The sequence below is a fragment of the Trachurus japonicus genome, chromosome 12, assembly GCF_045865225.1.
Source record: "Trachurus japonicus isolate A0001 chromosome 12, Traja_1.0".
In the NCBI taxonomy this organism is placed as follows: Eukaryota; Metazoa; Chordata; class Actinopteri; order Carangiformes; family Carangidae; genus Trachurus; species Trachurus japonicus.
Genome location: NC_140918.1, coordinates 14,954,051 through 14,978,478, shown reverse-complemented (window position 1 = coordinate 14,978,478; position 24,428 = coordinate 14,954,051). Strand labels below are relative to the sequence as shown.

Genomic DNA, 24,428 nt, shown 5'->3' with positions numbered 1-24,428 from the left:
GATTTCATACGTTTTATAAAGTCATATATAGGTCAGAATTCACAAGAGTTTCTGTTTTGTCTATAAATTAATTAGCATTGTATCGTCAGGCCAGATGTCTACTAAACACCTGCTTAATTGTTCCTATTCACGTAAAACAAGCTATGCTCATTATCGCCTGTTGCTGTAGAATAGAGTAAGGGCAGAACAGCTGCTATTCAAAGGTAGACTGCTACACAGCACCATTACAACAAACCAGTCTAGTGGCATGCATCACCTGTAGAGCATAATGCAGGGGATTTGTCTGCTCAGCCCCATAAACAGCCGTCAGGCTTTCTCTGCAGCTACAAGCTGTGTGATCAAGATGCTCGTGGTGAATGCCTCAGATGTGGACCATGTGTCAGAAGTCTTTAGCTTGCCTTACGTGCCACCACTCCTCTACATGGGAGATAAGCATCTTTCCCCGTATATTCTGAGTGCTGAGGACCTTTACTGAAACCAGTTTTGCATGCTAAAAAGCAAACAATGGTAAATGGGAAACAGAAAAAAATCCCCAGGTTATTTGTCATCAAGTTAGCACAATATAAATATGTCCCCGCTATGTTCATGAGAGGCATAATTTCTGGGCTATTTTGGGTTGGAATCAAAAAAGGATTGGGGTTTGCACAGTGCATTGGCAGGGAGGTGCCCTAATGTGGATATCTGCTGCCCATTTAGCTTCACCACCATCGGCATGGGCTTTGTGCTGCTTTGACTTTACAGTCTCACGAAGTTACAAGGTTTTGCCATTGAGCCCAACCTCAAGACCCAGTGCTTTTAAGAGGAGAGTGGTATAAAGCAGTGCATTCCTCCACCGAGGGGAATCTTGGGCTGAGGGGTTAGGGTGGCTTCTCTCTAGAGGTTAAGTGGGATAAGTGTGTGGCTCATGTCAACCCCACAACCCCCCAATAGTTTCTGGAAAATTTGCAATGGGGTCAGATTGGATTACTGTGTTTTGGTATTTACATGGAGACAGAGGGCTTTGAAATGGAAAACCATAGGCGGAAAAGCAAGTGCCATGCAGTCTGAAAGGCTGGGTAAAAGAAACCAGCACTGATTTCCACTGACGGGACGGTTGAATACATGTCTTTTATGTCCCTCTGCCCCACAATCAGACAGTTTGTTACCGGGGAGTGGTGATTGAGGTAAATGGATCAAGTGCAATACCAATCTTTAAAAGTAAATCCTTGCTGAGTACTATGATGGACATTCAATAGGAAATAAGGAGGTTTCAGGCATCATGCTTCTGCTCACAGATCCTATACCACATCATAGCCAGGGCTGTGGCTTCAAGGGAGCTCCTTAAATGCAGTTAAGGAATTTTGCAGCGCAGTTATGCTACATAAACAGCAGTGCACCCCATCCCTAAATGACCTTGTAAAAACTCACTTAGGTGTCAGTTCCCCTCAAGGTAAAGCCTGGCTCTTTCTGGATTTGTGCCTCAGGTAGACTGTCTTTTTTTTTTTTTTCTTCTCCCAGTTCAACCTCATTGCAGACCTGCTGGGATAAGTTTTTCTGGGTTTTTTTTTTGAGAGAAGGATTCTCCAGGCCACTCCCCACAGGTGCTGTGTGCAGGCCTGAGCCCATAATCCACCCTTTTCAAGTGCGGATTTCGCTGAACCTCATCCCTCTATAGATTTTTGTTTAACTCTGTTTAACTGAAGCAGCTGCCAAAGAATAAAAACGGCAAAGATGTAGGGGGAAGATAACTTGCTTTTACATATTTTGTAACTTTTTTTTTTTTTAATGCAGTGGTAAAACACCCACTGTAGTTTATTGGGAGGTAGATAATGATTTCAGTCAGTTCAGAAATTTTGGGGGACCTCATGGAGAAAAAGACAGTTTGTATCTGATTTTCTTTTCCTCAGCATTTGCATCTTAAAACATGACTTAAAAATTTTATTCTGGCAAAAAAAAGCTAGGATATATCTATTGTTAGATACCCTATACATTATTTCTGGTAAACACACATTTCCTTAAATTTTTCTTTTTTTGGGAGGGAACCTTATATTTTAAAATATTGCATGTCTCTGCTTACCTGTCCTGAAACACAGTCCTCTGATTTCTCTTTTCTTTCCAGCGCACAGATAAACACACGCAACAGGTGTTAAATGTTTATGATGCTGCTCGGTGAATATTTTTTTTAGGAGACCTCAGGGCACATGGAAGCTCTTTATGTGTAGAAACCTTTGCGGTCTGACACAAATGTTCCTGTAAGTTTGTCGGCTACTTTTTTTTTTTTTTTTTCTGTGCTCCTGCTGAAACTTGACCTCCAGTTTCTGGGTGAATTAACGGTTTTGTCAGTAGCGAGAACAACAATTTGAAGTGTATGCGGCAAAGCTCGAGCGGCGGCAAAGTTGAGTGCGGTCAATTGAGTCTCCCACATGCTTCTCTGTGCAATAGATGGATCCCTTAACTGGTGAAGCCATTATGCCTTGTAAATGTTTGTGGAAAACTCCTCTGCGTATGAAGTTGTTTGGAGAGATGCATGTTTTCCTTTACTGAATCAAAGATAACCTGAAAAAATAAGGATTGAAAAAAATTATATTCATGCTCAGCCCATATTATTATCTGGAAATGCATTTAAAAAAAGATTTGTTTTTATTAACAGAGGCTTTAACAGGATGTTTATGGTGCTTAGCAAGCATCTGGTTACAGTGAGATAAGTCATATTTTACAGAAGGACTACGTAAGTGTGGAAATGCATATTTTAAGAGTAAACAATATTTATCAGCTACAAAATCACAGTTTCCCATTATTTTCTATCTTTCCAGTCCATCCCTGGAAGTAGGAGTGGAGATTTCTATCACAGACGTAAATGAGAATGTGTTTCATTAATGTTAACTGTGTGTTTAGACTGGAGACAGATTTGCTCTGTGATGCTGTGCGTCAACAGGTTTATCTGGCTCGGTGCACCCTGATCTGAGCGTGCGTGTGTGTGTGTGAGCAAATTTGAAAAGTTGAAAAGCCTGGTGCAGTTTAAAAGAATATAAGGTTGGACACCAACACCGACGTACACTTTAACATCTTTGTGTCTGCATTCAGCCACATCCGCAGAGGTGGAATAAAAAAAAAAAAAACGTTTTCTTTAGATCTATTATGAGTTAAATGTGATTCAAGTTAGACAGCTTTGGAGCCACCTTTTTTTCCCTTTCCCCTCTTTTTTTTTTTTTACTAGCTGTTTGCCTTTGCTGCTTTTTTTTTTTTTCTTAAATGTCCAAATTGCAAGTCGTCAGAGACTTGTGACATTTGAAATATGAGACCGGCCGTATTTACGAAGTTAGACAATACACCAAAACCACATGAAAATCAAAATAAGTAGGATGCGGTCAGGAGCTGTGCTTTCATTTGTTGAAGTCCCCACAGATGTTTTGCATAAAGACATTTTTTGGGGGGTAATGATGGAGAGTATTTGAACGTAAGCTGAACCTGGTTGGCTTAACTTATAGGATTCTGCAGGAACCTCGATAAGCATGAAAGAGACTGAATCTGTGCAACAGTTGCACAGAGTCGCCCCTGCATGTTTCCAGTGGAGAGAAAACACATACGACTGTGCTTCCTTTAGTGGAGCACAGTTCGTTTAATGATCATTTTTGGTTATGACCGACTTTATAACTTAATTTTAGTCTTGTGTAACTTTTGAAAGTGGGACAAACTGGCTATTTCCACATTGGTTTTGCTGCCCCGAGAGGATGCAGTTAAAAGTAACTGTAAAATAAAAATGTTTTTTTTTTTTTTTTTGAAAAGTAATGGATGCGTTTAACACCTGTTGTACACATTATATCCCACACTGATGTAAAAGTTTATAAAACAGGACTGATTACTAAATGCAGCTTGTATCACTATAATCTGTCAGCCCATGCTTTTCAGTTTGTGTGGATCCGCGCTGAAATACAAACACCAGATTCATCCCAGTGCACACACCGAGAGGACACAAGCACCAACCACCCAACCAACCAATTAAAATCCGATTAGGAAACATCTTAGTTTTCCAACCGAGGGCAGTGAAAAAGCCTGTAACCTTTCCTCGCTGAGGTCATCCACCTAATAAGATCCATTGCCTATAGTGAAGCCGCAGACCTTCACAAATGTTCCTGGCGACCGAGTGTGGCCCCAGAGACCTTTGGCATACATGGCAGTTTAATTGGTCACTGTATTTAAGAATAAGGTGGGATTCCAGTTAATTAGTGGGGAAGTGAATATGATTGAACATTTTATGATTTGCTCCCCGGCCCCTGGTTTGTTAGCGCGGATTTGGGGTGGATCAGCTTTTGTGCTCGACAAATGAGAAGTGAGTAGCGTGGTGCCGATGCACAGTGTCGTTTTGTGGACTGGCGACAGTCTCGATTCATGGGAAAAACTTAAAGGAGACCCGCGTTATCACAGGACCTCATTATCTCATGTCTGCAACCATCTTTTGGGAGCAATCCCTAATCAAGAGTGGCACAGACCTACTTTGCAGAACTTTGGTAGAATAGCTCACCGCCCCCCCCAACTAACACACACACACACACACACACACACACACACACACACACACACACACACACACACACACACACACACACACACACACACACACACACGCCACAAACTCTCCCCCCCCCTCACTCTCTCTCTGTCGCTCTGTCATTACAAACGCACACACTTTGTGTGACGTGGGGTGCCGCATAACAATGTGGCAACATGACAACCTTTGGGTATCAAAAAAGTCTTAACAATAATTGCGCCAACAAGTGTTCACACAGACACCTCCGCCGTAAGAACAGGCCATATTGTGTTTTGCCATAAATATGAATAATAAGTCAAAATGTGATGTTATTATTTTTTCTAGTCTTCACACCTCTTAGTTACAGATACGTGAAAGCAGAGAATTTCAAATAAAGGAATCTGCACATTTCACGCTGGTTTTTAATTGTGGGGGGAAAGTGTGTAATATTGTAAACCTTCCTTTTTTATGTATAAAACTTAACCTTGTGTTAAGATCTCTCACAAATTGATTCATTCATTATAAAGCGTGCGATTTAAAATCCCAGAATTGTTAAATAGTATATTATTAACCCACTAAACTTTAAACCTTCACGTTTAGTTTAACTAAGTTGTCTTTTTTTTTTTCGCTGTACAACTTAGTAGTGCATGACAATGACAGCTTCCCCGGGGCTGTTTTCTCTCTGTGCACAAGCCCACGAGATGAGAGAGGTGGTTCATTTGCTCGGCCATAAACCATTTATTTACCTTCAGGTGAGTGTCGCGCAGAGTGCAGAGTAAAGATCGCAGGGAGAGATTTACACCTGTCTCTCTGCTCAAATAGAGAAGCCTGTAGCCATACAGAGATGGCCACTGGAGCCAGCTTGTCTGGGTGCTAGACAGCCCGCCACCCGCCCACCCACCCACTCCATCCACCCCCCTCAACCCCCCCTTACCTCCTCCACTGTGGATTAAACAACATCATAAAAAATGACCATCAACGCGCTCACTGTAAACAGATTATTCTCCTCGGCGCCTGGCGCACAAACTCCACGCTAAAGGGCAAGACGCGTCCGGCGGGGCCATGTGTTGCAGCTCTGCTTGGTCATCCTTTTTTTTTTTTTTTTTTTCCAGCAGCTTACACACACACACACACACACACACACACGCTGGACACTTCCCGGCTATGTAAATAGTGACAAGCGTTTGATGTCTTGGCTGCCGGTTCGGGAGGCTGCTGCACAGGGACATTTGTAACGAGGAGAGAGGACTCCCAGTCACTTCTCCACAAACCTCCTCCTTTTGAGCCCTGCGACAGGACAGCTTGTATGAGCGGAAGGCAGCCATGGATGTTTATTTATCCGAGGATGTACTTTGATCTCTGATCATTTAGAAAGCTAAATTATAACAATATCTCATATCCTACCCAGGCAAAATTTGAAAATGACGACAGGAATGTCTGCACGACCTAACTCTCATCATAAATAAGCGATGCGCACGCATGGACTAGACCAACTCCTTTTTGACCCATGTTTTACCTGTTGCTGCATTTCTTCCCATAACTGATGAGGGCTGTCCACCTATAGGATCAGAGACACTGCTTTAGCTAATGACTATGTATGGTTGTTACAACATGTTGGAGGTATCCTCAAAAATACTCTTCGTTTTCCTGGAGTAAAGGTGCATGTGCATGATCCTGCTTCACAACCTCTCAACCCTGGTGAAGTCCATTCATCACATTAGAGTAGAAACGTTGTCATCATTTACTTCATTACCCCTGTGACAATCAGCCCACAGATCTGGATTCTCAGTCATGTCCTCCAGCATTCTCTACAGCGCTTTTTAAGGGTAGATGTGTCTGTACTTTCTCCTTCATATCATCACCTGGTGCAGATAACAGCAGATATTGAAGCCAGTGTTTCAACAGGTTAGCAGGGTTTTTATTGCGGCGCGCAGTATCCTCCATAAAGTCAAATTTCAAGGTCTGATTCATTATTGATAATTTCTAAAAAAAAATATATATAAATAATAATAATCTAGCACAATCGTTCAATTGCTCTAAAAACACAGCAATCAGGATCTGAACTTTGATTCAATAGAGATAAAATGTTTGGAAAAATACTCAACAGGAAAAGAACTACATCACAATTAAACATTTCTCTGTCAGCAAATGCGAGCAGTTTCAAATTGTTAAAATAGAAACTTCCCCTGAAAGTCCTCCTGAGTTGCAGGACACACACACACACACACACCCTTGTAAAAACACACACCCACCCAAGACGCACACACAAATATCAACCTCAATTTTTCTATCCCAGACTTGTGCACATGTTTGTCATGTTCTCACCCAGCCTTTTCTTTATTTCTCTTTCTGTCTCACACGCACGCACGCACACACACACTGCTTGCACGCACATTCACAGATACTGGCACATCACTTCACTGGTCACTTTGTTGGCCACAAAGCAGGCAGGGTGTCCAGTGGTCAGCCAGTGAATTTCATGCCCTATTGATGAGAATAAACTCCCTCGGTGTTAGGCTGGCAGTGTGGCGGTTCTGCCTGATTCCTGCAAATTAAAGGCTGTCAGCATCCACATGCTTAGCTCTTCCGTGAATATCTGGGATTTTATGCAGAGTTATCTAGTTTGCTCAGTTGTCTTGTGTTGCTAATCTGTGTAACATCAGCGCACTGCACTCTTTTCCTCTGATGTTTTTCTCTCTTTTTTTTCTCTTTTCTTCTTTCTCAGTGACGATGCTGACTCACTGATAGCAACGTTTGTCTAATACTTTATTCTTGAAATATGGGCCAAGACACAAAATGGGTCACGGGCCCCTTTTAGTGGCTCTTTGTGTGACAGTGTGAGAGTGTTTAGATGAGCCTGGGTCACAGGGCCAGAGTGATTTTATTCAAATTAGGCCTGTAGCTTACAAAAGCCTCCGTATTCCATCACAACGTGCATAACAGCCCATAAAATAGTCAAATTCAGATGCTGTTTCCTGAACGTTACATAATTCAGGCTTTAAATGTGCCCCACCATATGTAAGACAATGGTTTGCCTTTATTTTCATTTAATCCAAAGCAAAATCCCTCTTTAAACACTCTGAATAAGCATGATTGATTATTTGCTGAGTGAGCAGCCATAGGTCATGATTATTAGTCCCCTCTGCTAATGGAGAAGCTTTTAGCTTGAATAAGGGTATGTGGACATCTGAAGCTGTAAATTATCCTGGGGGAGATCCTAACTTGTATTTTGTTGTGAAATTTTTAAATAAAGGTTTAATAGTTGTATCAATATAAATGCACCCTGCTGTACACTGGAAGTTAATGGACAAATTAAAAAAAAAAAAGAAAAAAAAAGTCCAACCCCTGCTCATTTTTTCACGTCTATCACCGACTCATTCAATCATGCAAGTCAGTCTTTGACATGTGTATGTTTTTCTGAGAGGGGAGGGGGGGGAGTGGGGGATGGAGGTGGTGGTGGTGGTGTATGTGCAACTTAGAAATTATAAAAGGAAGCCTCCCATCTAGTGCAGCCATAAGGGAATACAGAGAGGGAGGCAGCAGGAGCAAATCGAGAGCGGTGATTTCCAAAGTGGCTCAGCCATTGAATGACAATAGCCAGGCCCCTCTGCCTGTCTCTTTTTCTTTCACTGCTGCAGACTAAAAAAAAAAAAAAAAAAACTAACACAATAATGCGGCCATAGAAAATTACCAAATGTGATTCATTCTGATTTGAACAAATCATTTGTGATTTAAATATGGCAAGAGAGATAACCATGGTAACTGAATTTTCTAGTTGTCCAATTTTGTCCCTTCCTTGTTTTATTTAATTTTTTGTTTTTTTTGTTTTTTGCATTTTACTGTGGCCAAAAACGAGAGTTTGATGGTCCCATTGGTTCATGTTTTGCAACCACTGCTTCTTGTGGAATCCCTAATGTTCTTGTTAGTGGAAGTTTATAGGCTGAAGTTTATCGTATTTACTTTGGAATATAAAAATACATCATTCAAACATTTTACAGAGGCTGTGACAAGCTGATGCGGCTTTGTGGAAGTTTTGGATTAATGAGCTACACGGAAACATGACATATAAAGCGTTAGATAATTTGATTAAATGTATGTAAAACTATTAGTCAGTCTTTATTATTGAAATCTATGTGTTTAAATCTGATTATTTTTACCCAATATTCAAATATTAAACAAGTGAAGTGCTAGGCAAGAAATATTGATGATTGTATTTTCCTTCAGGTCACGTCCTTGTGTTTTTAGAACCACTTTTCACTGTTAAGTATTTTTGGAATTATTATAAATAGAGATTTGCTCCACTTTTTTATTCTCAAGTTAGTGTCAGTGCAGTGCTTAACAGTGTTTTCATCATTCCTTTAAAATGTGGCACAGTCAGTGTGCAGCCCTACATATTCTCTCATCCGTCAAGGAAGGAGAGATTTTTTTCAATAAATAATTCACCACTGATAGCCAGCCCTAATGCCTACATGAACAAATCTCTCAGTTACAGCCATCTTGGGAGTAAGCCAGTCCGAGAGCATACTTAATAAACAAATACAAGGTCTGACAAGCTCTGGTTTCACTGATGTCTTTCCGAGAGGAAAGTATTTGAAGACAGTCGGTGAAACAACATCCTTTCTGTGGGTGAAGGTTTAGGGGTCAGGTGTGGGTTATTGCTGCCAGAGCAAGTCGGGACGTTGCATTGTTACCGCCGATCCTCTGGATAGATTTACTGTCCGTTTTACATGGGGCATAATTTAAGTTTTTCTTTAGAATTATATGACGTTTATGCTCTAAAATTTTATGATATTGCATCGTTTAGTGGGAATTAAATGACAATGGACCCATCGAAAGAATACATCATATATATGGATATAGAATTTGTATCATTTCTCTGTGTAGAAATGGGTTTTTTTGAGCACGTTGCCCCTTTGTGTCCACTTCTAGGACCATGCAGGGCTGAGTCACTGTTGCAGCCGTATACATTGACCACATGTTCGCAGGGACCAGAAACATGATCCAGACATGATTCCCCTAACCCAGCCCGTTGGGTGAAGTGGCCGTGTGTGTGCGTGCCTGTGCAACATCTTCTCACGGAAATGTTCTTGTCATAGACTACAAACAGCGGCCGTCTTATTTTTCTTTCCTTTTTTTTGTTGCATTATAATGAATTTGGTCGTCCATCTAAGTGTGTCAGTATCTGGGGGTTGTGGTTAGCATCATTTTTTTTTTTTTAAATGTTGAAGTTACTTTTGATTCATGGCTTCATATTCTTTACATCTTGGTCTAGCCAACATAGTCCACTTCAGTTTGTCTATTACATACAGAAGGAAAACATGACATTTATTTTCTTTACGTGTAAAATATGTTCAGTCCCAGTGTGATCAGGGTGTATGTTTGTTTATTTGTGTGTGTGTGTGTGTGTGTGTGTGTGTCCTTGTTTGTAGGCATGCACAATCAAGTGTATGTTTGTAACTGGACATGGTTGTTGGCCACTTATTTATCTCATCTGTGTGTCTGCTGCAAGACTCCCTACATGAAATATTCAAGGTCCAGTGAAAATTGATCTGCTGATCTGAAGTCTGTTTCTCGCTCTCTCTCTTCTCTCCCTCTCTCTCTGACCAGGTCCCCATGGAGCTGCCTCCAAGAAGGATGCTAATATCACATATCAGTTAGATGACCAAGTTCAGGGCCTGCACTGCTGCTGCTGCGGCTCAGCGCTGGAGCTCTGATCAATGGAATACTGCTGGGGATACAACGGACCACACCCACACACTGATTAGAGCCTCTGATTGGATATCACATGGATGTCTTGACCACTACAATGGCTTTCATGCAAATTGATAAAGGTAATTTTAGTCCCTTAAGTGAAATTTGATTTGCGTTAAGAGCTCTTGCTGCTTTTTCTTAATGCAAAATGGTTTTGATTAATAGTCTGAGATTCCGCAGAGAAATGATATTAAGTGTAGGGGTGTAATGTATCTCTTCCACTGAATTAGTGGTGCTGCTGTTTCTCATAGGAGTTTATTGCCATTGTTTTGGGCAAATAAAATCAGATTTTCTCAAAACTACACATGACATGGCAACTGTCCTTGACATTAGGCATAACCCACCATGAAACTCTGTGTTGATTAGCTGAGTGGACATCTTATAGTAGTCACTTATCAAGCTACAGGTCTACTTCCACCAAACGCCTTCCTAACCGAAGGCCTCTCGGTCACTTAATCTGTGCTTTGGAAAGAGGAGAAACGTACGCAGCTCATACACTCGAAGTAACATACGGCCAACAACTCAAACACACACACTGCCACGCACACACACTAAAAGGTTATCAGCAAACAAGCCCTGCTATACCATTGTGTCCACCTACCCAGGCCGTGGCTGTTACGTGCTCCCCTAAATGTCTGCAACACTCCACCTCACCTCCTCAGAGTGGCACAGCGCTGCACCCTGACTAAATGAAAAACAATCTGAGGAAACAGGGAACAATCCTAGGCAGGCTCCAGCGGGCTGCCATAAAAAGAGGGGCTGCCTCTCCAGCCTCTCCCTCATGCCTTCAGCTTTAACTCTATGGGCTGATGAAAGATCAATGGGCCGACTGGGCAGCCGCTGCTGCGCCTGCTGTCCGCCACTGCACCAGGAAGCGGGCCAATTACAAAACACCAGAGAAAAAAGGGAAAATGGGAAAACCCTCAGTCTTTATGAATGCGAACTGACTGATTAGCGAAAAAGTTTTCTGTCCATGTGTGTGTGCGTGCACATGTTTTCCCGTTATCTCATATATGCTGAGTCCAGCCCATTGTAGCAGCCAGAATTACTTATGAGAAATGTTGAATGTTTCCAGCCCGTGGATCATATTCCAAACTCATTTTAACCCTGATCTCTCCCTACATCCCCCACCTTCCCTACCTCACCCTCTTTAACACCCCTTTAACCCTTCGGCCCCCGCCTCCAGGAGCCCCACTCCAGATCTGTACCAGCTAACCAGCCCTCTGGATCTCCGGCAGGAGTCGTAATGGGGGTTGGCGCTAGGGTTTGGTGCAAACACGCAGCAGCAGACAAACAAATCATGTTAAGTCTCTGCTGCCACGGCTGGCAGCACACTCAAAGGGGAACCAGTGCCCTGCCAGGGAGGAGGGTGCACCCATTTTCCCAGGGAGGGGGTGAGGGTGAACACGAGGGAGGGCGGCGTGGAGGGGAGGCCTGGTCCTTATCGAGCCCGGATCACAGACACCTCCGCCCCTCCTGGCAGGAATGCATACAGCCCCTGTGGGAGGAGAGAGGGAGAAGAAAGGAGGAGAAGGAGGAGGAGGAGGAGGAGGAGGAGGAGGAGGAGGAAACAAGCAGACATAAAGAGGGGAAGTAAAAGGGGAAAGAAAAGAGCGAGTGAGGGAAAGTGAGTGAATGAAGGAGGGAGACGGACGCACATGAGAGAGAGAGAGAGAGGGAGAGGGAGAGGAAGACCTGCCCAGCTTAGGAGAGGGAGTGTCTCTGAACATGCACACACAGACAGAAACACACCAATCGTAGCACTCAACACACTCTCACTGGGTTGAGAGCACCAGTGGGAGAGCACATAGGAAAACAAACAGGGCATTAGGCTGCTCAAATACCATTCTAACCATGCTGCTGTGGTTATCATTACCTCAGTGCAGTTTTAATACGATGTGTGTCACCGATGAAAGCCCGGGAGAGATCAGCCAGCAGTGTGGTCACACATTGCACAAGTGTTAAACATGGAGTTGTTCGACTGCCACAAAATGTTACAACTTTTCTTCTTCTTCCCTTTTTTGATGCGTGTTTGGGTCATGAAGTTCAAACTCGGAATGTCACGAGGAATATCCCGGCAGTCATTTTTATGTCTTGCTACTTGAGTGATATTTTCAACCTCTTGTTGTTTTCCAAAATAAGCACACCCTCTGTCTCTTACTCTCTTAACACTTCCCTTTATGAGGCCTTAGTGTATATTTCAGGTATCGTGGCTGCAAATATTCCCACTTTCCCACAAGTCCATCACAGAGAGCAGGATGATAAAATATTGAGTGTTTAAAGATCCTCAATTATTGGACTGTATAATATTTCCGCAGCCTCTCCTGGGATGGAAGTATTTATTTTTAAAGCCTATAGAGAGGCAGTTGTGATCTTAACGTGGCATTCCTGCAGGCTGGCTGCAAGTGTTTTGTGGTTGTGTGTCAGGGCAGAGAACAGATTTTGTCAGAAGTAGATTGGGGTTTAGAGGTTCATTTACGGTACACGCGAGAGCATTCCATGCGATCTTTACATTTCCATTCACCCTCACTTTTCTCCCCCTCTTCCTCTTCTACCATCTCGCTTCTCTCCTTTTGAAATGCTAATATCTCCCAACAGTTTGTGACATAATTTGCTGTTCACTTCCAAACGTGGGGAGTTTTGACACACTGCACACTCCCCATGCTTTGCTGAATACCCGGCAGCAATGCTGCCATGACGGAGATGTGAGTCACACCACAATGTTCCTACTGTAACTTGTGTATACTGATCCCTAATTACACTAAAGTGTCTCTCAAATGCACTGCTGTCTGCTGTAATATCATCAAAACGCAGAGCCAAACTAAAACTCTTCGAGTCGACATAATACCAGAGCAGCTTGGCATGGCAATCACTGTCTTCACACCTCTGAGAGCTGAACCTTGGAGAAAAGCCTCTGACATATTATAAACAGTTACAAAGACGACAGGCAGGCAGACGAAAAGAGACGCTGGCAGACAAGAACTTTATTTATGCTGTAAGTCAATTAAGAGATCGACACAATCATGACAAAAAATGTCATACAAAAACTAATTATCCTTTTACAGCTAACACTTTCAGCTTATTGAGGTCATGACAATTGCTGTTATTTTCTCACATGGATAGCTGTAAAGAGGGTGTGATACCACATGATATGAATGGCAAATGTAGGAGGACTTTTGTTTTAGTGATATGGCACTCTTTTTTTATGGAATAGCACATTGAATTTTGAATGGGTATAATTAATTTCCATGAATATAGCATTATGATTTAATATGCTCTCCTTTTTTATAGATATCTCGATAAGTTAAATTTTAAGCTAGAGGTGCCTGTTGTGCTCCACCAGACAAAAACAATAGTGAGCACTGTAGTGATGACACCTGATGGTACACAACAGGCACAAGTTTGTATAACAAGATAATAAGATAAATTGACAACTCTGCGTTGTTTAATATAATTCTCCTATATTATGTTCTATTGCCAAAAGAGGGTTAATGTCACTATTTTGCATCAGTTCAATTTAGCAACTGGAATGATAAAATCCATTGATTGCACCACAACGGTCATTTTCTAAAAACTCCTAATTATTAAAATTCTGTGGAGCAATCTTTTTTTTTTTTTTTTTTAACTTCAAGTATTAGCCCAAATTAACAATGTTCTCTTGCCTATTTATATTTTTAAAGTTAGGTAAAATTAGTTATATAAAAAGTTGTCACATCATCATCATCACAAGCAGAAACATGCTTCATAACAACTTTTAAAATGTTTCTAAGTTTAATAACCTTGGGTTTTATCAGGAAAAAAAGAAAAGAAATCTGCTCTGTGAATGATGAAATTGCCAAAAGCACCACATTGTAATCTGGTCGCAGCTTTTCAGCGGAGGATGTTTCTTTTTTCTGGTTTTTTATTCTATTTCTCATCTCAGCAAAAGTACTTCGGCCCAGCTCCATCTGTTCAGGCTAACTTATTGCTAGCACATGTGACCCGGTGAGTGTGTGTATGCGCCACGGCCTATCACACAGCATCCCCTCGCCTATATCAGACCCCCCTCCCACCCCCCCTCAGATGGATCTCTACCTTCATTAATGCAGGCCCACGGCAAGCGCATGTCTCCACATGTTAGCACGGGACGCAAACATCTGGCTTATTTTGAACGCTTTCCTCCCTTAAACCTCCTCTTGCTGTTTCCCAGTGTCCTGAAATGGGCAGCTCAACATTTAGTGGGAAGTGGCGCTGGTGTTGCTGTGGCGAGGGACTTCAAAGAGGCTGGGACGTCAGTCATGAACAAGCCGAGGGCAGAACCTGGTCAATGGCAGGGATTTGTCGTCTAATAGCCCCTCTGGGGGGACTTCAGGCCTAATTTCAGAGGTGCTGAAAGTAGGATTTTATGGAGTATGCTATGTCCTAAAGTCTTTTTGTTTCACATGTTTTTTTCATTACACAGAAGCTAATTGTTACGATAATGGGAAAGTGAATTGTGAATTATTTTCTTCCTCCTATTTTTACCTCATGGAATATTAGTGGATTGTGATCAAGTAAACACTGATAATTCACGGAAATATTGTGAAGTCGCATGCTTAAATTCACAAGTTAAACTGTAAATTCATAGCTTAGTCTCTATCTAACCTGCTGATGATGTCATCCAGGGGTAGCCTATCAGGTAATACAGCTGGCCGTAACTCCAGTTCACTTTAATATTGATGTTTCCCTCCCCTTGTCTCTCCATCAGCAATACATTTAATGGTCACATTCTGTGCTTATTCAGCACAAGAAAAACGAGAGCAAGGTAAACATGCCAGCCGGAGAGCACAAGACATTAGTCTTGTAGCTTGAAATAACTGGACTGCATTTAATGAGACGTACGTAAGTTGAGAGGGCAGACATTTGTTTTGTTCCTGACCACATGTGCCGAATTAACTGACAAACAGTGAACTTCTCAGACTTCAGGACTGCACAGTGTTCCAACAGCCATCAATACAAGCTCATGATCTGTAGTCGTTGTCAGTCAGGACGTCGTTTAGAAGAAAATGCACGTTTAATGGCTTGATCCATTGTGATTGGAGTGGTTAATTGATGATCTGGTTGTAAATTTCTGTCTCATGGCTGTCACTATCTCTCCTCCCCTCCTTTCATCGTTCCCTCTGTTTATGCTTCTTTGCCTCTTCACTTTGCTCAGCCTCTCTGCTCCTCCTGTTCTGCGACTTGTATCCGTGTCTTCCCCGCTGCCCTGATCTCTCCCCTTCCCTCATTGATTGGAGGCTGAAATGCGTGGCGATCTTGAAATATTCACCGTTGAAACCCATCTAATTGCCCATGTTGAAATCCATCTCACAAAATTATTCACAGTTATTCAGTGGGAACTGTTTGTGTTGGCTGCCAACCAAAACCAAAGCTCAGAGAATGCCAGATTTGGAGGTTGAGGTGGATGCCGGGGTACGGCTGCTGGTGCAGATGTGCCGCCTAATTGCAGATCCCACCATGCGGAAACTATTCTTCTCAACCATTTCAAAGCATCTGCAATAGGTGTCACTGCAAGGTTAAACCAACTTCAAAATGCAAGTCCTGTTTCCATTCCTCACCACTGAACTGATTGTGGTGCCGTGTGCCCTCGGAAGAGAGGAGGAGAGAAAGGACAAGGTATTGAAAGAAGGGCGATTCGCAACCCCGGTCATGGCTTACATTAGTTTGCCAGTGTCTGCTGGTTGTGCATCGTGTGCCTTTTGACATCAAACTGAGGGAAAGAATGTGCATAACATTAAGAAAAAACAGCTTGTATTACAGATAGTGAGGTCATTTCGCTTGTGCATCTCAGACATTTCAACCAGTGGTTCAGGATGAAATACATTGCTTGAAATCTCATAATAGCAGTTTATGTCTAAATAATTGTAAGATTGTAAAATAGATCTGCTCCTGTTTACATTTAACGTAATAGTTAGAAAACTGAAAACAGAGCTGATTGCTTTATCTCGAGCTGATTTGGATGGTTTCTGGGAAGGTATTGATTTAGTCAATTGCAGTAGTTAATGGTGTCTGCAGATGCTAATTGAAACCTGGAAAAGAAAGTCTAAGGTTTCATATTCCTGTAGCAATAGCAATGTAAACAACAAACTGTGGGGGAATTATCCGCTTCTGATAAGGCATCGACTGCCGTTTTATGCTGAAATCCAGACAAGGTGACTTCACAGAGACACTTAAGCAGTAGCTGGTGAGCAAGGAACACAGAGGTCTTATCACTGGACAGACCTGACTGATCAAACGCTGAAATGTCAGGTCGTAGGTTCTGGTATCTGGCATGTAAGCTAAGACTGAGATCAGACCTTTCTCTAACATGAGTAGCTGTGTTGTTTTTATCAAACAGAAAACAAGCTGCATATAGCAATCTATTCAGTCCCTAAAGCTCTATAATGATCTACCTTACAGTATATCCTTAGCTGAAGCAGTTGTGGCTCAGGTGCAGCTGAATCTCTTGACCGCTTTCATTTACGTAAGCTTGTATGTTTTTTCCAAGTATGTTTGTGTATTTGTTCATTTTTATCAACAATTTGTTATGAAAAATACAGGCGATCACTATACTACAATTATATACAACTATTGATAGAAGCCAATTGATATTTTCCTGCTTTTTTGCAAGGCTGTGTACTGTATGGTGAGCTTGAACTACCATTGTGTGTGTGTGTGTGTTTGTTCATATAGGTGTATTTGTGTATGTGTGTGTGTGGAGCCCTATGTCTGGCCAGCCATGGCCACATCTGTTTGTCATGTTAGCACTTAAGCGCCTGCAGGAGCCACGCTACTAAGTGGAGACAGAGTCCTTTCTCCCACTCTCTCCATCCTCCCTTTCTCCTAATTACATTTGTTCATTAATCCATTTTCTGCCCACTTCTCTTTCTTGTTTATGTTCTTGCTCCAGTGGGCTTTTGCCTCCTCGGACCAGCAGACAGTGACCTTTAAGGAGATGCCAAAAGACTCTGTAAGACAATGTTACCCCTTCACCCTTTCACCACACACACACACACACACACGCTCACACATGCACATACACACACATACACCCACCCACCCAGTCCTGTCTTGGCCCCTCAGTATCCCCTCGGGCCATCTCCTTCAGAGAGGCTAATGGAGTTAGCCTAATGTCTGCACAGCGCCAGTCATAAAACTGATTTGAGGCTAAAGGCTTGGTGCCGAGACCACCACTCTGCCTACAAAAAAGAGAGATGTGAGTGAGATGTTAAAAGAGAGCGAGTGTATCTTTACAGGGAAAGAGGTTGGGGTGGCGGCGGCGGTGTGGGGCAGGCTGGCGTAACTAAGGCAACTGCAGACAATCTAATTGGTATTGACATCCTTGTCTCGGAGGAAATTTGACATCTAAGGGCAAATCATTCTATTTAGTCTATTTAGTCGCCTGAATAGTCTCCAAGGCGGGGCCTGAGGAGCACAATCACGCTGTAGCGTTGTTCTGGTCCTCATGTCTGGGCCAGCTCTGCCACGCAGCAATCGATCCTAATCTGATCGGGGGAGGGGAGCAGGATAAGCGGCATGGGGAGAAAAAAATGAAAATAAAATCAAAAGCTCTGTTGGGGTAATATTTAACAAGAGGGAGTACAATTGGGCCCTGCTGGGGCGGCAGCCTGTAATGCACTTGTGCTGCTGTAGCATGGTTAATGTATAGAAAAGCCCGGGAGTAATGGCTCTTCAGCCAAGGTGGCCAGGCTTCAAAGAAATCTGCTTGCTTTAGCTAAAAGACTGCCAGGCTGGGCCGCCAAAGACCTTCATTCTGTTAGAGCATCAAATATGGCCCCCGCTCAGGACACACAGACACCCTGATTTTATTATCCTCACTCCCCTGAGAAACTCATCTCATCCCTCTTTTTGTTTGTGTGACTGACCATCAACGTGAGAGAGTGAAGTGGTGCTGTCCGTCAAAAGGCACACGCTGCCTTTTCTTGGGTCAAGCAGGAGTAAAGGCTATCTGTGGCACCTTCACACTCTTGTGAAGTAGTGACAGTGGTGCTCAAGGCTGTATTTTATATTAACCGGATGCATCCGTTTTACAAAAGTAAGTTCTAGTCGAGCTGTAAAACTGCTTTGTTTTTAAACAAAGAACTTGTAATATGTTACTTTATCCACCCGTATCCCTGAAAGCCAAGTCGATTCTAAGATTACATTCATACAATAAACTTGTCAAGTGCACAAGAAGAAAGCATTCAGAGTTCAGACTTATCTTTATGGACATTCTTATGGCAGTCGATGCATGAAGCCCATTTTCCTCAAATACAGCCACCATATAGTATTTTGATCTTGACTTTAATCTTTGGCCTCTTTTTTAGATGCTTAACAGTAACAAGCATAAGACCGGCAGCATCTGGAAATTCCATCATGTGTGTATGCACCAAAAAAAAAAAAAAAAGGCTCATACATCCAGGTAATGCGTCATTTTCATCATCTTCTGATCCCTGAAACAGGAACAGTCAAGAGGAAGGTAGTTTAACGTCATCCACTTCGAGCTGGTAAAATAAAGGCTGGCACAGGCGGACACGGTGCTAATGATTCAGTGAAGAAACCCATGGCTGACAGTGACAGAAAAAAACTTGTAAGTGGGACTTGAGGTTATGTTTTATTACTAATATGAAACAGAATCCTACACAAGTGAATAGATACACACTTAAGAATTTCTTAAATGAAAAGCCAAACATAACAGTGGATGAACAAGTTAATTATTCGACTGTAATTCATTCAGCATGGCTTCTAATCAAGTGGACATTGTAAAGTCAGTGTTATCAGGAGAATCCCTGCTGTTTTTGTCTGTGTCTGGCAGTGATGTGGCTCTGGTACACACTTGGTTTAAAGTCTCTTTGATTTAGACTAGTCATCCTGTGTGTGCGCGTGGGTGTGTGTGCTCTTATGATTCATCTAAATATCTTTACAATGATTATAAGGAGGAGATGGAGAAAGACGTTTTTATTGTTCTATTTTTTTGGCCTATACGTTTTTTAGCCCTATAGAGTTACATCTGAGTTTAGGGTTACTGGGTTTAAATTTAGCATTTCCAGTATTAAGGTTAGACATTAGTGTTGGAAAGAGGTTGATGATTAAATTTAAGTTACTAAGTGATGTTTAAGTGGTTAGGATTAGGAGTAATTTACCAGTTTGGGACTAATGAAGTACAAGTTGACTGAAGATTAAATTTCTCCACAGACTGCGGAAGTTATTGTGTTGGTCTGCACAAAAATCATGGGGGTTAGAACAAATACTCAGAGTGAAGTTGTGTGGACATGTGTATGTGTGTGTGTGTGTTTGTGTGTGAGACGGAGAGTGAGTGTCTGAGTGTCTGTGTAAGTATGTGATGAGGGTGTATTGAGCTGATGGCTGCAGATATCAGTCCCAGATACTTAAGTCATAAAAGTGTGTCTCGGAGCCCCGTGGCTGTGCAGGCCCTGGTGCCTGATGTTATCAGAGCGAAACAGTGGCCACTCTATCAGGACAGAAGAGTACAGAGGCATTCCTGTATTACTGGAGCTGGTGTCGGGCCTGTGGCTGCAACCGGTGGGGGGTCGGGGAGGGGGGAGCTGGAAAGAGGTGCGCTGCAGGAGTGCAGACAGTTAGGGAGTGGTGTGGGAGGTTGCCACATTACAGGACAGGCCGCTGGATTATTTACAGCAGGGTGTTTTTTAGGGCTTTGCGGTGCCTGCTTGTCAATAGCTTAACTAGACTTAACAGGGCAGCAGACGGAAACTGAGAGGTCCAAATGAAGTTTTGTATTTCAACATAGCCTCATAAATCTCCAAGATCATGACAAACAAATGCATCCTTCATTTCTCACCGACTCTATCTTTCATTAATCACTGTTGGTAATTGGGGTCATCAGTGTTTGGTTCAACTAGGTAACACCTTCAGAGGATTTAATTTCACAGAAGTATTCCAGCGTACCAGATCTCAACAAATAGTACAACTACTGCAAACACTGCTGTTTATAGTCTGCACCATGTTTCATCAGTGTATGTTGAACAGTGACATGTTATAGCTGATATTTATGTGATATTGAGTTGTATAAATCAACTCGTATTGTTTCCCCTTAGTCCCATTTTCTTTGAAGTGTTTTGAAAATCCTGCATTGTGTGTGTGTGTGTGTATGTGTGTGTGCACTGGTGGAAAACATGCTGTGCAACTAGACTCCAAAATAAAAGTTCTCATTCCAGTTCAAAGTCACAGTAAAACTATATATTATTTGTCTGGATTTTTCTTTCTTTTTTTTTTTACATGGATGGACATACCCAGTCTAATACATAAAAAATCATCAGTAATAAATATATAATAACTGAAGTGTTCAAAAATGCCTCAAATGCAGGCTAGTGGAGGTCAACAGTTATATAAAATAGAAATACTCAAGTGTACACTAATTTGAAAATTATACTTGAGTGCGGTAATTGTGTTTCCACCTCTGTGTGTGTGTGAGAGAGAGACAGAGAGGAAGAGAAAGACAGAGAAGGTTGGGCACGAAATGGCAAAAAAGTGAAATTAGCCTTTTAGTCCTCTAGCTTTGTAACTTCTCCATTATACCTGACAGAGTGATGGCTGGGGTGGCTGACGTATTTAGAGAAACAGATGGCGAGACCAAAAGTGAGGACGGCTCGCCAGGTTATGTCTTCATCGCCCCCGCTCCTTTTCCCTCATGTCCTCACTTATTCTCCCTGTCCCAGTGCTCTCTGACCAGTTGCACCTTGCAGGCCTGTGTCGCCTTGGTGCAGAAGTCAAAGGTCTCATGACAGAGACGCCATATCGTTACGGGGGGTATCAGCACCTCCGGGGTCTCTGTACGCCAGCAATTGTCTCTGGCCCGGATTAGTTTTTGTATCCAGTTACGGACTTTTATTCCCGTGGAGTCAAGTTCAGCATGGCACTGAGGGCCAGCAGTGCTGCTGAGAGCCCAGTGATTTATGTGTTGCTGAGTGAGAGCAGCAGGTTCAAGTCAGAGGTCTCCGGGCAGGGTAACGTGCCGTATATGTTTGTGTGTGCGCGTTCGGACGTGCGTATGAGAAAGTGTGTATGAGTCACTGCTGCACTCTGCAAACAAAAATGCATGTGTATGACTGAGAAGCCGCATGAGGGCCAACCCAATGCTCTCGGCAGGGTGCCTTGGTCTGTTTGGCTTGGATAGGTTCCATTCGTCTGCCTGCGAGCGTGCCTGGAAGGGTTTTGGTGTTGTAAAAATAATGACAGCCTCCGAGAGGTGGGACCATCTGCGTATGAGGTGTGCTGATTGGCTGAGGAGGGGGTATTGAAGGATGAGTTTTGATGATTGACTAACCTTGAGAAATGATCACACGTGGGCATTTTTTTCCGACTGTTTTAATCGCAGCCAATTGGCCAGCTTTTCTTCAACATAAATCTTGTGGGTTTGACTATCAAGTGACACATTCGCACACAGAATGGAAGAATGCCACATACACACCCTGAGACCTGTTGATTTAATTACTTATGCACACAACTTAAGTCACTTCCTCCGAGGCCTGTGTCTGTTTTCTTGTCTTTTTCTGAACGCGGATTGTGGTCGAGGGCCAACAGTAATAACCTGCTTTAATTACTCTGCTGATTCTAGTAGTGGCGCAGTATCACAGTTGAAAAACGTCCAACATTTGTTCATTATGTGATAGATATATTACTTTTTCTGTTTACTTTTGGTTTATGGTTTGGCTTATTTTTCAGAAACATAATTAATGAACACAGTTTAATGTCAAAGGTGTGATGTTAAGTGTGTTATTCATTTATTGAATACGCCTTTAAATCTAGCACTTTTGCTCTTGGTGGTGTCTTTTAAATTAATGAAAGGTTAAACAGTTAAATTGCAAACTGAAAAGAGCAAGCTGTTACAACTGGACTGAGAATCAATTAAGGCATGCTTAACAGAGTCTGGCCTTAGGCTTCTCCATTCACCCGTATCCATATCCATATTCCTTTGAAATATGATGTCCTAAAGATGGAGCCATATTTATTCTCGATGGTGCGTTTTGGATCCCTGAGATATTTTAAAATGGGGCATCTGTCCTGTGGCCTGCTCAGCCATCTGGATAAGACGGGACAGGGAGAAGATGTTAATGCACTTCATGATGAGAAAGGAGGATGACACCTTTGACCTTCCATAGCCTTTGACCTCTGCAGCCGATATGGAGCCACTGATGCTATGGGTTTCCTATATCTAGCATATGCTGGTCAGGCTGATATGTTAAAAGAAATTCCTCATTTGCCACACACTGTTTATATAGCCGCTCCCTCATGTTGTAAACAGCCAGGCTGTAAGAAAATAGATATTTACTTCACAGGCTTTCTATTTGATTAGAGAAAGAAAAATTGACATGCATATCGGATATGTTGCTGTGCTCATTGCCACAAATGCTAATGAAGAATGGGCTGTGGATACCTGAGCAGTGTGTACAACACAGAGTTGAGATTTGTTTATATTCTGTACTAACTTCTGTAATCATTCCCATACATGTGCATGGGTGCATGCGCGCTCAGTAGAGATGGTTAGGGTGTGCACATTTTGCCAACCCAACAGAGTTTCAGTTACATATCATAGAAGCTCTGGTCCACCTCTATGAAAGAAGATCTGACCCTAAATCACTGCTGCATTTCCAGGAACCACCACTAGAGTGATGGAGAGGAGGTGGGGACTCAATGTTCTTCCCCCTTGTATGATGGCTGTGACTCCTTCAGTAGCTGCTTCTCAGCACATTGACATTTATATACTGTTTCCCTTGGGGTGCAGCCAGGGAGCCCAAGGTGGCTGGAGTCCATGGGCGGTGACTGAAGGTGGTGGGGGCGTGTGGGGGGGGGTTGATCTCTGTACATGTGAAGCCATGGTAGCTAAGCCCTTGTCAATAGTAGCCTACGGGCAATGACAGATCACTTTTCTACACCGTGATTTAATTAGAAATTAGAGTGCACATCACCTCTGACCTCTAATCCTACCCGGCCCTTGTCACGAGAGGAAATTCTCAGCAAATTTATTTGTGAACTGGGACCACCGTTCCCCATCTAACGTAAAATAATAACACTCCAATGAAGCTGTCGGAGCGGATGTTATGATGAGAAAATCCATGGGAATGACAAGGATGGTAAGAATCAATCACTTGGGTTTATGCTAAATGTCGTTAAAAAGTTGAATTAATAAAATAAACTATATAAATCACATCACCTTTGAGTTATACAGTGACACTAAATCAAGGTCACAAGACGATTAACTGAAAAAAGAAAATTTTGAAATCCCTCAGTTTATGAGCTATATGGGTTGTTATTTCTAACATGTGCCCGAGTTCAAATGCAAAAACTGAAATTATGGGACACAATCTTTTTACTATTGACTTCAAATAGCATTTCATTTTGGCTAATAAAGAATCTTGTATTGGCGGATAAAGTGAATTGTATATCCTAAATTCAGATAATCTACTTAGACAAAGATGAAAGGAAAGGTAGCCGTCAATCAACAACAGTAGTCACTCCGCTTCCTGCACACATCCAGTCATAGAACTGATAGGTCGCTGTCCGGGATGCATTTCCAGTCATATGGCACAGTCTTGTGTGCTAAACATTGACCTTGTGACCTCTGCTCATGACCCCTGACCTGTGATGTTGACCCCCTGTCCAGGGGGATGGGTCTCTTCTATATCTCAACTGGCCGTGTCCATTGACTACCTGCCAGGCACCTGCTCTGAGAAATGAAGCCAAGGAGAATGCCTCTCTTGGGAGCCTTTTGGGCTCGGCAGACAACAAGGCCTGGCCTCAGCCCTGCATTTGAATAGGCTTTGAGTGGCCCTGGTAAACCAATCTCCCTAATTATCTATTGAAAGAACATTCTTTTTCCTTGCCCAGTCATTACCTTGATTTCAATTGCTGAAAAGTAACATGGAGGAGCTAAAAATGAAAAGAATGGAGAGGGGGTGGAAAAACATTCATGCGTGCTTGTGCTTGCTCACACACACTTGGGAGATATATAGAGACAAAAGATGATGTCTTCCCTGTTTCATTAAATTTAATTGTAGGTCAGAGGGAGCAGATTTGGGATATAAATCCATAATACAGGTCCAGGTCAAGGCAATGAAAATAACTTAAACATGAAAATATGGCCCTAAGCTGCAACAAAAACTACAGGTTGTTGGAGCATATGATTGTTTTGTCC

General features: G+C 42.4%; 1 long non-coding RNA gene across 1 annotated transcript in view; it reads left to right on the top strand.

The window, feature by feature from the left end:
* Window positions 1–24,428, top strand: part of LOC146977280 (uncharacterized) — a 96,422-nt gene that overhangs the window by 24,530 nt on the left and 47,464 nt on the right. Inside the window, exon 3 of the long non-coding RNA XR_015037280.1 lies at window positions 10,115–10,338. This is a non-coding gene — a long non-coding RNA (uncharacterized LOC146977280). The remainder of the gene's footprint in view (window positions 1–10,114; window positions 10,339–24,428) is intronic.